Consider the following 16713-nt stretch of genomic DNA (forward strand, 5'->3'; position numbering starts at 1 on the left):
AAAGATGAAATAACTGTAACATAAGATGACAGAGGCAGGATAAGCAGATATGTAAGGCTGGTTTCTTATGTTCAACTTTACATGTTCTCTGCCCAAAAGTCTACACTTTTGTATTTTTTCTTTTATTTATGCTAAGTGGTTAGCACCTCTGCCTCACAGCGGTGGGGTCATGAGTTCAATTCCCAACCATGACCTTATCTGTGTGGAGTTTGTATGTTCTCCCTGTGTTTGCTTGCATTTCCTCTGGGTGCTCCGGTTTCCTCCCACACTTCAAAAACATACTAGTAGGTTAATTGGCTGCTATCAAAATTGAACCTAGTCTCTCTCGCTCTCTCTCTCTCTCTGTATGTGTATGATAGAGAATTTAGACTGTAAGCTCCAATGGGGCAGGCACTGATGTGAATGAGTTCTCTGTACAGCGCTGCAGAATCAGTGGCGCTATATAAATAAATGATGATGATGATGATTTATTGACAAAAAAACGAAAATAAAAATGGGGAGAATCAGCAAAGAGCACATATCATTCTACAGTACACAAATTTCTGGTTTCTTCAATCCAGACTGAATAAAACTGAACCTTGTACTGTCGGGGTACCAAGGCATGGTGCCCTCATTATCGATCTCTGATAACCTGATTTCCTATTTGGTATGATGCTGTTAACAGGAGAGTGAAGAAGTGAAACACAAACATGGTGTTGCAGTTTCAAAATCAGCTCTGAGGGTCCTTGCAGGCTGACCCTTTATTTATACCTAAGGTCCAGCATTAACTGGTTAACGACAAGTACATATAAGGGAATCTCTTTAGCTCAGCAAATATTTCTTTGCAACAATAACACATATAAGGCAACATCCGTTGTTCAGCATTACGTGCTTTTCCTCTCGGCCGCTTCCTTTAGTCTAGCATCCTGCTATTGTCTGTTCCATAGGAAACACTTGTTTTTCTTCAAGGCGTTGTCCTGCATCTGTAGGCATTTCACACATATATTGTAACATCTTAATAACTATTAATTATTTTATACCCTCACAGTACCTTCTCTCATTTCAAGGAGTTATTCATCATAGACATCAATCTAAGTTTGTTCAATCTAATTAGCTGTTCATAATCACTAGCAGCAACATCATTGCACCTCTTTAGCAGCAGAACAACTTGATAACGTTAATATATCCTATACATTAAAAATTTCATTATAGATACAGCTTTACTACCTACATAACAATGTACAATATTTATTCCACATTACAGTCCATCAATAACAAACTGATATTATCAGACACATTTAGGATATTATGATAGTTTAAAAATTCCAGATCTAGCAAATGTTAATCACAGAGAAACTAATGTTTTTGCTTTTGTCATCATGCCATATTGATTACTTTATATTAAATGATATTCTTGTTTTCTTGATATTAACTTTGCATATCATAAAACCTTGACTTATAGTTGTTAACTCTATCATTCATTTTCTCAGGTTGTTTGAATTGGTTTATATTTGTAGAAAAAATAGATATTACAGTTTGCAATAACATTGAATAATGAGAAAAAAAATAATTTAATGACCATAGATTACATTGCCTAATCAAATATCTAGCCTGTAAAACAGTTATTTTTATCTGTGATGTATCCTCTATGTTAATAAATAATAAACGTATTGCTTTTGTGATGACACGTTTACAACATAACTTTTTATATTAACTAGTGTGCACAACTTTCATTGCAGAATTTTTAGTTGTATTTACTTTCCACAAATGCACTTTAGAGGAAGATTCAGTGTCAATTGTGGTGCACCAATGAGATGCACATGATGCGGGTGTTGGGTATATTTATGAAAATTGGTACAAATTAAAAGGTGGGGCTGCCTATAGTAATTAATCAGATGTTCACTTTCATTTTCTAAACTGCTCAAGAGTTTAATTGATTGCTATGGATAACTCTGCCTTTTCTGTCTGCACTAGTTCCCCAGTGTCCCAAGTGCTATGGAAGGGGAAATGAGACTTATAAAGGCTTTGCTTTTTACTTGGAATACACAGTAAGAAGTTGATTATAATAAAGACTGTAGGGGCTTTGGCAAGAGATCTACCTGGGTAAATGTGAGTAAAAGCCCTAAATAAGATATGCACTCTATATGCTCCCGATTCTGTATCCAACCACTTCTTCTCAATAGAAAACAAGTTAGTATAAAACAAATAGTAAATAAATAAATACGTTTGAAATGAAAACCTTTCCTATACTGCCCCTGGAACTGTGTGGTAGTAGCTGTGTGCCTGTTTGGTCTATATGGTAAATAAAATACTTTCTGTAGCCAGGGTCTCAAGAATGTAATGTTTTCAGAACTGTCCCATATATCCAAATCTGTATTTGCAGGAATTTGTTTTTGCAGCCAAAAATTAAATCTGCCAAGGGGTTGGTGGGTGCAGGGGTGAGTGCAATCAAACCAAACAAATGTGCCAGTATGTTTTGACACAGAGGTAGCTGTGTAAAAAAGGTGCAGTTGCCCTTAGCAACCAATAAAACACTTGCTTTCTTTTTTGTAACTGTACCAGAAAAAATATAGAATCTGATTGGTTGTATCACTGTTCACATGAATTTCAGTATGTGATGGACTGTACAAATTTGCTCTATATGCATCTCCAAGTCTAAATAAATAGATTGTATGGATGTGGATCCCAAGAAAGATTTAATCCACCAAAGTGAAGTTTCAGTGAAAATTTGCAACAATAACATCTTTGAATTCAGCGTTTGATTCATTAGAATGGCATTTGGTTTGTAGATTCTGTGTTATGCTGATTTTATAGTATATAAACCGAACTGGGACAATGGCAATGTTTATTCATTCTGCTCAGTCATGTTGTTAGGGTAGACGTAGGGAATCTATTTAAAGCTAAATTCAAGCAAAGAAACATTTAAAATTCAGCACCCACAAAACACATTTGAATGAGACAACATAAGGCATTAGTTTTTGCCCTGAAGCATGAAAGTGAGTTCAAGTGAATTAAATTTGTGAATGTCACACTTACTCTTAACAGTATTGTTGCCAATTATCAGAAAATGTACTGACTTTCAGTGACAATTAGTAAAAAGCTTGCCTGTTGGTAAGAAAAAACAGAGATCCATCATTATTTACCACAGCAATATTTGTGGGTACAGATACGGCCATGGCACATGTTTCAATGCCCATATCCTTTTTTCCTCTAGAGGCTAGTTTAAAAATGTTTGTTCCTTAGAGGTACATAAATAATGTGTCAGTATAAAATGTTTGCCACAGTGATTTTTTTATAAAATTTTCAGTAAATTATTGTTAAGGTTGCCACCTGCTCAGAGGTCCTTTATAAGAAGTTATGAGGATGACTTAGGTGCCAACCTGCTCCCAGCATAGCCCATTTCAATGTTCTTTTTCCATTTATTCCTCTCATTTTGCAAATGATTTAACCTGAACTGTGCTAAACGTGATGTTAAAGAACATATTTATCACTAATTAATTAATGAATTGAGCATGTTATTCCAATAACTGTCAGGATTGTTTGTTTTTGCTGTTGCCTTTAGGTGGCAGCACTCTGATATAGATTAGATATCCTGCAATTTGCCATCTGGCCTGTAGGTTGGGACAGACTGAATTTCAGTATCTTGTATATCAAGCTAATGACTCATTGCAGCTGTTATCTGATATATATAGTCCTCCCCTCTTGGAATCCTGGAAGCTCAGTGTCTTGTATTGTTTATGCCTGCCTAGAATATGTAGCTGTATCCTGAATCTATAGAATACAGTTAATGTCTACTTGTGTGACTGCACTGGATCTTGCTATGTGAATTCTGCACAATTTATTGTCTGGGTTTCCTAGACTAAGTATTGTGTCTGCTGTGGTCCCCTGTTCCCCAGCCCCAGCCTATTGTGTATCTCGGTTCTCTGAAGTCCTGTACTTGTCTGTATAAGGCACTTGCTATGTGATAAGTTGGTTTACAATTCTTATAATAATCTGTTTGCTGTTTTGTTCTGTATCACACTTATTTAAGCATTGTGTCTTGTTTACTACCTGCGTGAGAGTGTCTGTATGCTGAAACCTGAAATACTGGAGGATCTATACTGTAGAGTTTGTAAATAAATGGGAAAAACTGAAAACATTGTGTGATGAGTGAAATGGTTTATGTAGGGGAGGGTTGGCAATTTTTAGCCTGGGGGCAAGACTCGATTCAGCAGCCTATTAGGAACATTTTTCCAGCCCAGTCTGCTCCTGGTTGGGACACATGTTGGGTCTCCTACAAGACCCCTTTCATCTAGTACAACATGTTCTTCTCCTGAACTTATTTTATTATCACAATCACCTGTGCTGAGTCAATTAATTTTTTTTTTATTTTTTTTTAAAAAAACATCTTTATCCTTGATTAATGAATTTTACCCAAGTAAGTGCTATAGAAAATTAAGCAAAGTATGGAGGCAGAACACTTGGCAAGATGGTGATGGGTTATATTGGAGGGTCTGTATTATTTTATCCCCAAAAAAAACCATTCAATATTATTTCAATTAAGTTCAGCCTCACAGGTTAAAAACAATCTGTTAATGAATACAACGTTAGAACTTTTGTTATGGCAAAAAACAAAACTTGTTAAAGTAACTCAGTTATGCTCAACCCCAATGAACATTTCATATTGCTATAATTCAGTGATGATGAATCTTTGATGAGCCAAAAAAGCAATACAATAAAGTACAGCACATCTATTAATTGCAGGGAGATGAAGGTGCCACTCATTAGGGGATAAAATAATATTTGATCCATTGTCCAAGTGTCACAATTAATTATTTCAAAAACAAGTCAGTCCTTGGGAAATGATAAATCCTAAGAGTCTACTGCATTGTATTGTCCTCTATGAATAAAATCAATGTTCATTTAGATACATAATGAGGAAATTAAGTTTGGAAAATATTAAGTAAATCCTCATATGTATTAATGACATTTTTTTTTCTTTCAGAAATTGCTCATTATTCATCCCCAAATGGTAAACTGCAGTATTATTACAGTTTTTTGTTATGATAAACATACCTTCAGTAGTTTTCCATTCTAGCGTAAACTAGAAATTATATTATCTATTATTATTAGGAAGAGTACAAAATAGAAAAGCATCTTCCAGTGCAGTAACTCAAAGTTCAAATTAGTGAATCATATGTATATAAAATTCAGGAAGTGATAATTAAGGCTTATTTGAATCACTGTTGCATCCCATGCCCAGAATGTCACTTTGGCACATACTCGATAGTACTGTTCTCTCTGAATTATTATTATTATTATTATTATCGTTTATTTGTTAGGCGCCACAAGGTTTCCGCAGCGCCGTACATGGTACAAACAGTAGACTATACAGGGTAAAACAGTACAGGACAATAAACACAAAGTACCAGTACTTCAGAAGCTCCAAGCAGGCAGATACAGTAGAGACGGAGCAGAAGAACAGGTATGGAGACAGGAGGGAAGAGGGCCCTGCTCATTCAAGCTTACATCCTAAGGGAGGGTAAACAAAGTCAAGCACAAAAGGGAGCCAGTGAAGCAACGGGGAGAGAGAAAGGGGGCAGGGGAGAACCAGAAGAGGTGAGAGGTTAAATGGATGGTTGGTAGGCCTTAAGGAACAGGTGAGTTTTAAGTGCCCGCTTGAAGGAGCACAGATTGGGTGAGAGACGAATGGAGCGAGGGAGGTCGTTCCAGTGAAGGGGGGCAGCACGGGAGAAGTCTTGGATTCTAGAGTGGGAAGAGGTGATCAGAGTGGAGGAGAGGCGGCGATCATTGGCCGAGCGCAGCGAGCGGGCGGGAGTGTGAATGGAGAGGAGGTTAGAGATGTAAGGGGCAGTAGACTGAAAGAGAGCCTTGTAAGTGGTGGTGAGGAGTTTGAAAAGGATTCTGTAGGGGAAGGGGAGCCAGTGTGAGGAAAGACAGAGAGGGGAGGCAGAGGAGGAGCGGCGTGAGAGGAAGATGAGTATAGAGCGGAGGGGGGCAAGGTGGGAGCAGGGGAGGCCAGAAAGAAGAAGGTTGCAGTAGTCGAGACGGGAGACGATGAGGGCATGAATGATAGTTTTGGTGGCATCTTGAGAGAGGAAGGGACGGATGCGGGCAATGTTACGGAGTTGGAAGCGACAGGCTTGGGCAAGGGATTGAATGTGGGGGGCAAAAGAGAGAGAGGAGTCGAGAGTGACACCTAGGCAGCGGAGTTGGGTGACAGAGGAGATAGTGGAGTTGTTAACAACGATAGAGAGGTCATGGTGAGTAGGGAGCCTGGGTGGGGGAAAGACGATGAGTTCGGTTTTGGAGATGTTAATTTTAAGAAAGCGAGAGGACATCCAGGATGAGATGGCTGAGAGGCAGTCAGTTACACGAGAGAGGAGGGAGGAGGAAAGATCAGGAGAAGAGATGTAGAGTTGAATATCATCAGCATATAGGTGATACTGAAGATCAAAAGAGGAGATGAGAGCCCCAAGGGAGGAAGTATAGAGCGAAAAGAGTAAAGGGCCAAGAACAGAGCCCTGAGGGACTCCAACAGGGAGAGGGGAGGGGGTGGAGGAAGAACCAGACGTGGATACGGAGAAGGAGCGATTAGCAAGGTATGAGGTGAACCAGGCATGGACAGAGCCAGAGAGGCCGAGTGAAAGAAGAGTTTGCAGTAGGAGGGGATGGTCCACGGTGTCGAAGGCTGCAGAGAGGTCAAGGAGGATGAGTATGGAGTAGTGACCCTTGGATTTGGCTGATAGGAGATCATCAGTAACTTTAGCCAGGGCTGTTTCAGTGGAGTGGAGGTGGCGGTAGCCGGATTGGAGAGGGTCAAGGAGGGAGTTGTCAGAGAGGTGTCTGGTGAGGCGGCTGCAGACAATCCGCTCAAGTAATTTGGAGGCATATGGGAGAAGAGAGATAGGGCGGTAGTTAGCAAGAGAGGTGGGGTCCAGGTTGGGTTTCTTGAGGATAGGGGAGATAAGAGCATGTTTGAATGAGGATGGGACAACACCAGAGGAGAGTGATAGGTTGAAGAGGTGTGCGAGGTAGGAGCAGGCAGTAGGAGAGAGAGAGTGAAGGAGGTGGGAGGGGATGGGATCAAGAGGACAGGTAGAGGGTGGAGAGGAAAGAATAAGGGAGCGAACTTCTTCACCTGATGTGGGGATGAAGGAGGACCACAGCTGGTTGATGGCGGGAGGTGAAGCGGTGGGGATGGGGGGAGAGTGGTGGGAGGAGGAGATGTTGCATCTGATGGCTTCAATTTTGGAGGAGAAAAAGGAGGTGAAGTCAGATGCCGAGAGGGAAGGCGGGACAGTGGGAGGGGGGGGGAGAGGAGGGAGTTGAATGTGGCAAAGAGGCGGCGTGGGTTGGAGGACTGAGAAGAGATGAGCGACTTGAAGAAGGATTGTTTAGCGAGGGACAGGGCAGAGCAGAAAGAGGAGAGGATGAATTTGAAGTGAAGGAAGTCAGCCAGGGAATGGGATTTCCTCCAGAGGCGTTCAGCTGTACGAGAGCACTTTTGGAGGGAGCGGGTGAGTTTGGAGTGCCAGGGTTGGGGAGTAAGGTGACGACGGCGGATAGAAGAGGCCGGGGCGATGGTGTCCAGGGCAGTAGTGAGGGATTGGTTGTAGAGAGAGGACGCCTGATTATGAATGCATAAGTTGCCCTTATTGTCCGAACACCAGAGTTCAAACCAGATTCCAGAGACTTAGGGGCTTATGTTAAGTTGAATGCAAATTGCATTATTGGCGTGAATTACACTTTTTTACATTTGAGCATGCAATTATTGACTACAGAATTAGCTCTTTGTGCAATTGCCTAGAAGTAAAAAAAAGTTTATTATACACCAAGAATACAATTTGTGTTGAACTTAACATATGTCCCTTAATAGAAAGTGGTTCCAGTAAAAATAAAGACTATTAAGCTTTTTCGCCCTTCTATTATTTGAATTGTCAAATATGTAACACCCCATTAAAAGGTATCACCTAAGCTCCAGTGCATACCATCTAATTGTGGACATTTTAGAGGTGGGAATATATGCAACAAAATTTTTTCATGAAAAATTATCCACAATCGGTGCATTGTAGAGGATTCAATCATACTCATAAAGAAATATTTTAGATAATAACGTCAGTATAGAATGTACCAATAGATTAAAAGTCTAATACAATTATGTACACCCTTACAAATATATATATATACAATTATGTACACCCTTACAAATATATATATATACATGCTAACTTTATATAAAGCCAGCACATAGATTATTCATACATGATAAAATATACATTATATACACCAATCAGCCACAGCATTAAAACCACCTGCCTAAAATTGTGTCGGTCCCCCTTGTCCCGGTAAAACAACTCTGACCCATTGAGGCATGGACTCCACAAACCTCTGACGGTGTTCTGTGGTATCTGGCACAAGACATTAGCAGAATATCATTTAAGTCCTGTAAGTTAAGAGGTAGGGCCTCTGTGACTCTGACTTATTTTTCCAGCAAATCCCACAGTCGCATTGAAATCTGGGGAATTTGGAGGCCAAGTCAACACCTGGAACTCTTTGTCATGTTTCTCAAACCATTCCTGAACAATTTTTGCAGTGTGGTGGGGCGCATTATCCTGCTGAAAGAGGCCACTGCCATCAGGGAACACCAGTGCCATGAAGAGGTGTACTTGATCTGCAACAATGTTTAGGTAGGTGGTACGTGTCAAACTAACATCCCCATAAATGCCAGGACCCAAGGTTTCCCAGCAGAACATTGCCTGCAGCCTGAAACTGCCTTCCCCGGCTTGTCTTCTTCCCATAGTGCATCCTGGTACCATCTCTTCTCCAGGTAAATGATGTATACGCACCCAGCTATCCACATGATGTAAAAGAAAACTTGATTTATCAGACCAGGCTATTTTCTTCCATTGCTCAATGGTCCATTTCTGGCACTCAAGTGTCTATTGTAGGAACTTTCAGCAGTGGACAGTGGACAGCATGGGCACTCGGTCCAGTCTGTGGCTACTCAGCCCTATATGCAGCAAACTGCGATGCACTGTGATCTGACACCTTTCTATCATAGCCAGTATTAACTTTTTCAGCAATTTGTGCTACAATAACTCTTCTGCCCCTTTTTTCCCTGCTTCCAACACATCAACTTCAAGAACTGACGGTTCACTTTCTGCATAATATATCATATCCCTTGATAAGTGTCATTGTAACAAGATAATCAATGTTATTCACTTCACTTGTCAGTGGTTTTAATGTTGTGGCTGATTGGTGTATATGTGAAAAAATATCTGAAATGTTCTATCAAGTGCTATAAAGACATTGAAGTGTATAGAAATTCATATATAATCTCTAGCTATTGAAAATATGTAAACAATAGTAAAAAACTGTTCTCAGATGCAGATTGTAAAAATGGAGCAATGTCATAGCCCTTGTTTAGATCTTGTGGTGATAGTGTGACCAGCTTGTATATCCAATATATTTCATGTTGTCATAATAATTTATAAATATCAACACCTCATTCAGAAAGTGTCACACGTTTGATAGATTTACCTGATAGATATTCAAGATCCGAATTGTCATGGTTAATAAAATGCCTCGTTATAGTTCTAGCACTGGAGATACTGGTAAGACGATAATGGGAAATAGGGTGGTTGGCTCATACAAATGTGGTAATTGAAATGCCTGAAATTTGTAAGTGGAATGCATAAGGTGGTTTTTTTAGCAATGACAACACCAAAAAACTCCAGTTTAATGAATTGCACTACCATTTATGTAATCTATATGCTGAAATGCACATGTGGTTTGAAATATATAGATTAAATCACCAGGTAAAAGGTGAAGAATGAAGGAGCATATACAAAATATCAAAAATAAGGTAGACAACCATGCGGTTTCAAGGAATATCACTCAGGCATTTGAGGAATCTGCAAAGCACAATTAATCAATTAATCTTGTGTGGAAGGAAACATTGAAGGAGGTTTGTGGTGTCTGGATTTAAGAGGAGAGGGGGATGGGACTGCCGATTATGGCACATTATTACAGGACATCATGGTTGGCAAAACCACTCTCATGCTCGGATCCCAAAATAAAATGTTTTGGAGTATATAGTGCACTCCACTCAGGTTATGGAGGATACTGAAAGATAGATCACTTAAAGTTTTGTCCATATATTACAATTGTCTTTTAGGCTATGGGACTTGGTGATGGGTCGCATAATCTTATGGAACAAAATAGTCTAATGTCTCCCCTCTTTTACACTTTAGGTTTTCCACCTGTACAGACTCTGAAGTTGAGGCTGCAGTTGCTACAGAGGTATATTCACAGTATCCACCAGCTAGTCATTTCCTCCTAATTTCTTTCATTGTATGAATCTATATCTTAATTTAACTTTCCTTCCTATGAGTGGCCCAGATATTTCTGGGCATCACACAATATAAAAAGCTGCTTAAGGTACTTCCATGATTTTCAATTTACCAGTTTTGAGCTCCTTTATAAGAACCATTCTGTAGGCTTGGCCTTGATCACATCCATCTATTCCATTCTTTGTTAAGAGATATTACCCTTATGTAGCCTTTATGTTGAGAAATGGGAGATCCCGGTGGGTGAATCCTTGGGTGAGGAACAATGAAAATATGGCTACATCTTATTTAAATACTTTCACCAAATCAAAAACTGTATAATTCTTAATGACTGATATTTGACTTAAACCAGACACAAGTATATTTTCACCTCTGTCTCTCACATTTGTTTATGATGCTGTGATAGCTTTCATTTATTGCTGATGGGGATACCCATAATGGGATACCCATAAGTATAAATAAAGAGTCTAAGAAAGGTGGTTTAGAATTTTCAGTCTGCTTGAAGATCTGTGTGGTTTTATTTTGCAATTCTGTATGAAGGCTATACAAATTATCAGAATGAATTGATTAGGCATATTTGCACAGCCACAAGGTTGCCCCAAGATGTTTTTTTGCAGCCTCATGGAGAAATAGGGCTCCTAGCACAACAATTTTAGTTAACAGGGCATGGTGGATCATCCTGAATGAAAAAAATGTCAGCTTATTTGAAAAGTACCCTTAATGCATTCAGTTAGACATGTCTTTCAAGGGCGATAAAAATGTATTCCCTCTCAATGGCTCACTCACTTTTATGGCTTTGAGTTTTTGATAATATGTCATTGGTGATGGACCGTCTCAGCTTCCTACAGAAAGGTTCTGAATAGGCTGTCTGTGACAGACTACGACCTTGTGTCCTCCTCCTCTTATTTTACCCTTCCTCTTTTGCTTTTTATTGAAGATTTTTTTATACATAAGAAAGTTACAATTCTCAATTCACAATATGAGTAATATTCTCTTTATGTGCCTTTTACATCACTTTGCAGATTTTTTGATGTAACAATAAAAACATGTTTTATTTAAGAGAAGTATTACTTTTATGTTACAATCTATATTATATCTTCTATATGTATTGGGATGAACAGATGACATTATGAGATAGTATTTGTATAAATAATTGGACAATGCAAATTAAAGTGACAACAATAATAAGTAAAACAAGCGCTTGCTTCTCCTAACCTGTAGCTTCTCTTACCGGTGTAGCTTACTTGACGCGCAGTCAGTAGTGAACGTTAAAACTGTGCAGGGAGCCGTTAAAACAGAGCTGCCAGTCAGACAAATTGAATTTCAGATTGAACTTCAGATTTTCATAACTTTACAGTGATATATTTTCAGCGATGAAATGATAAATTCTTTTTCAAACAGGCTTTAGAGGGAAATACAAGAGACCATTATGTGTTCAAAAGGATAGCAACTTTGATTCAATAAGAAAAAATCCAGAACATAAGCAAAAGCAGATTAAAAGTAAAGAATCCAATATGGTTTAGTTTAATATACTGGAAAATAATGAAAACTATTAAGGGTCATATTTACTAAACTGCGGTTTTGATAAAGTGGAGATTTTGCCTATAGCAACCAATCAGATTCTAATTATCATTTATTTAGAACATTCTACAAAATGACAGCTAGAATCTGGTCGCTATAGGCAACATCTCCACTTTTTTTAAAACCACAGATTAGTAAATAAACCTCTAAATGTTTGCTGATTTTTCCATGCTTCTTGTACCATGTTTAAGATGATTTTTTAAAATCATTACTGATAATGAAATATATGCAGACTTATTTATGAAATGTCTTTATTGCTAAACTTGTGCTCAAACTACAGCCAATGGCACTGCACTTTTTTATGATCATAGTACATAGTTAAAAAGTACACATAATCTATGCACAAGGCAGACAGTTTGAGACCTGCACTAATGTTCATGAGGATGCAGCCTTTCAGGTGAATGACATCATTGAGGCACCTCATCATCATTGTTTTGTTTGACCAATATGCCTCTGTCATCAATCAATAGAGTGTGATAGCTGACTTGAGAAAACATTACTGTACCAATGTTCCAGCCATTTGTTCAGAGTAAATGTCAGTGTTATTTAGCATAATACATATATATTATGTAGACCTACTCTAGAACTATGTTGGGACAATATTCTGGACCACCTTCTGTAACTGAACATTTCAAGAACTCAAAACTAGTGTTCCAGGTGGGTTACATGGTCCCATATTTTGTTACTACACTCATCAATTCCATACTTCACAAAATTTCCAAACAGAAAATCAGGGGGAAAAAAAAGCCTTGCCGTGACCCAGTCAATCTACAATCTAGTTCACCCAAAGAATTCCCCATCTGCCCAGCTCACTTTTTATAGGGCCTACTCCATGAGGTTCATAGAATCAGTACTATTTAGAGGTATGTAATTCTATTACTTCTATTATTATTATAGTTTCCAACTGACAGGGATGCTTTACCACTTCAGATTTGGTATCTAAGTGGTGAGCAAGTCCCATATCAGATCTTAAGATTGGCCAGTGAAGTTGTATTATATTTGGAAATTCCTTCCACTCCAGACAAAAGTCACCAACAAATTTAACTTGATTTTTGTTATTACTGTGTATTTCTTTCTTGTTATAGATCAAATAATTCTATTTTCTTATTTGGACTTGGTTATAAGCTATTTTTATCAATCTTTTGCTGTACCCACGTTGTTTAAGCCTAGATCTCAATTCCTTGGCTCTTTGCTCGTAGTCAGATGGATCTGAGCAGTTCCATTTAGTCTTAAGAATTCACCTTTTGGGATGTTTTTAATTACCGGTGGGAAGTGGGAACTCTCATAATGGAGTATGCTATTTGTTGCTGTTTTCTTACGGAACAAGTCTGTTGCTAGTCTCCTATCATTACTTTTCTTAATATTTAGGTCCAAAAAGCTTATACTCTTTTGGTCCATTTCGTATGTGAGATGTAGATTGTTGGGGTTATGATTGAGAATGTTGATTAATTCTCAAAATGATTCCTGATTACCCTTTCAGATGATCAAGATATCATCTATGTAGTGCAGCCAAGTGATGATATTCTCCATATATTTCTTCAAGTCATCTCCAAATACAGTTTCCCGCTCCCATCTACCCAAAAATAGGTTAGCGAAGGTCGGCGCGCAGGCTGCTCCCATCGCAGTGCCACGTATTTGTAGATAAAATTTGTTGTCAAAAACAAAAAAGTTTTTAGTCAGAATTCCTACTTGATGCTGTATTCTGGTGTATAGTGATTCGACGTTACATGTTATTAGCCAGATCTCTTGCTCAAGTGTAATTCCATCAGGAAATTTCAATACATCCGTCGTGTCTTTAACATATGATGGTAAATTGGTCACATACTCTCTTAAGTGTAAATCTACAAAGACACTGACCTGTTCAGTTAGGCTCCTAATTCCTGAGAGAATTGGACTACCCAGTGTGGTGTGTGAATTTTTATGTATTTTTGGAAATAAGTATAACGTAGGTATTCTAGGGTGATTTGTCTCTGGGAAGTCAAATTCTGTTTTAGAAATGACTCAATTAGCCAGAGTTTTATTGAACAATTGATTGTATAATGTTTTGTAGTCATATATAGAGTTAGAAAAGAGTGGCTGATAACCGTTCCTGTCGTTCAGTTGTTTGGGAGCTTCTTTTTTATACATATTTATCGTCCAATGGTTTAAAAATTACGTTGTACCAGGATTGTATTTCTTTCAAAGCATTTCTTCCCTCCTTATTTGGATTATCATTACTTTCCTTCCGCCAAAATTGTAGTTTATCTAGATCTTAAGAGATCAATTCCTAAATTTTTTTTATTTGAGGGCATATATTCTCATTAGGACAGAAAGTTGATTTCTTTCTGCAGATAGGTCTGGATCTCTGAGATTCATGCGTGTCAGTATTGTTTTGTTCCCCTAAAATTTGTTCTAGAATCAATAAAGATTGTCTTTCTTCATCACCCAATGTTTCAAACTGTGTTTGGAGATGTCTTGAAGAAATATACAGAGAATATCATCACTTGGCTACGCTACCCTGATATCTTGATCATCTGGAAGGGTGATCAGAAATCATTTGGAGAATTTATCAACATTCTCAACGATAACCCCAACAATCTACGTCTCACATGGACCAAACGAGTATAAGCTTTTTGGACCTAAATATTAAGAAAAATAATGATGGGAGATTAACAACAGACGTGTTCCGTAAGAATACAGCAACAAATAGCATACTCCATTATGAGAGTTCCCACCGGTAATTAAAAACAACCCAAAAGGTGAATTCTTAAGACTCAAACGGAACTGTTCAGATCCATCCGACTACGAGCAAAGAGCCAAGAAATTGAGATCTAGGCTCATACAATGTGGGTACAGCAAAAGCTTATAACCAAGTCCAAATATGAAATAGGAATGATTTGATCTATAACAAGAAAGAAATAATTAACAAAAATCAAGTTAGATTTGTTGGTGACTTTTGTCTGGAGTGGAAGTAAATTCTAAATATAATACAAATTCACTGGCCAATCTTAAGATCTGAAATAGGACTTGCTCACCACTTAGATACCAAACCTTCCTTTAGCGGAGAAGAACAGCCAGTTTGGGTGACAAATTTGTCATTTTTCTCCAAACAAAAGAATAGAGTCAACAAAAGGATCCTTCCAGTGTGGAAACTGTAAAACATGCTCATACATGCTCAAAAAAAAGGATTTTGTTGATAGATATGGCCATAAGCATATAATTGACCAATTCATTAACTGTAATGCAAAAAATGTTCACGTGATAAAATGTATGTAGGCATGACAAGTAGTATGTTAAAACAGAGAATTTTGGAACATATTGGCACAATAAAGAATGCAATTACAGATAAAAGTAAATTCAAACCACTCACTTCTGTAGCACAGCATTTTTTGCAGAGACATGGAAGTAACCCTTGAAACATGAAGGCTTACGGCATAGAAAAAGCCTTCTTATGAGGCCTTTTTCTTGGCAACCCTTCTCTCTTTCCTCACCTCCGCTGGACATAACACATCATGTGCTCTTTATTTTGATTAACGAAAGGTAACTAATAACATTAACGTATATGGGAGATCACATAATTGTATCTATTCGCTATGTAAGAAATATAAGCATTAGATATAATTTAAGTATGCACTCTAATAACAAATGCACAAAATTAAATATATATGAGCAAAAGAAATTTGGATTAACACAAAATATCATCATTATGTCTAAAAATATAAAATGAGATACATACTATCAAAATGAATTGGAACCAATTAATATTATAGCATACTGTCCATATACCTAATTAATATTAGTGAATGATAATCATACTGTCTATATACCTAAACATATAAGCAACGCCTAGTGCTTTTGGCGAATCTGAAATATAGGAATAGCTCCCCAGTTACAGACCAATTGAAATAAGCAACCAATATTTATTTACAAAGAATGCTGGACAAAAGCAATACACATGAAGAAACATTATAAAACATCTTTTTGAATGGATGTAACATCAGCAATTTGAAACATCACTAAGAGATTTGTCCGAAGTTTGTAATTAAATGGTGACGACCGACTACACCACCCATGTACTTTAAGACATAACCAACATCACACTTACCTGGTGATTTCTAATCATGACAGCTATCTTTTGCACATAATTTATTATATAGAAATAAGGGATACCAAAAATAAACATTGATAACAACAAAAATTACCTCTATTTATAGTTTATATTGACAACAGGATTAAAGAACAATTCACGGGGTGAAATAACATGGCAAGCTCTTGATTGGTCATAGTATGTGTCAATCAAGACACTGACAGATAAGATTGGTTGTTCAGAGTATAAAACAAATGAAAGAGATACAAACGTGTAACTCTCATGATTAAGCCAACCAGGCAAAACGTCCGTGGGCTGTACGTCCCACTAAGTGACATCAGACCCGGAAGTGTGGGAGGGGCTTGTTCTCGGGGTACCGCCACATCCAGAGTAGGAATTTACTCTGCTATTATTATACATGGCAATACAAAATACTAGTTACTAATGTGTCCTTAAAAATATGTGAATGACCTTATAATTAGGGAGAGTATACTAAGAGGGGAGATACGATACACCACCTAACTAGCTACGATACAACTATAGAAACGGGCTGTGATTATATGATCACACAGTGAATATCCTCAGAGCACGAATCTCGTTTCTAATAATCTGTCCATATGTATGAGGATAGACTTACATTATTTAGCATATCGTTTCACTGAAGGGAATGTTAAAACCCCATTAATGTCACAATTTCAAGGGTGGCAATAACATTCAGAAAATGTTACTCTTTTC

This window comes from Mixophyes fleayi, chromosome 5 (genome assembly GCF_038048845.1).
Source record: "Mixophyes fleayi isolate aMixFle1 chromosome 5, aMixFle1.hap1, whole genome shotgun sequence".
In the NCBI taxonomy this organism is placed as follows: Eukaryota; Metazoa; Chordata; class Amphibia; order Anura; family Limnodynastidae; genus Mixophyes; species Mixophyes fleayi.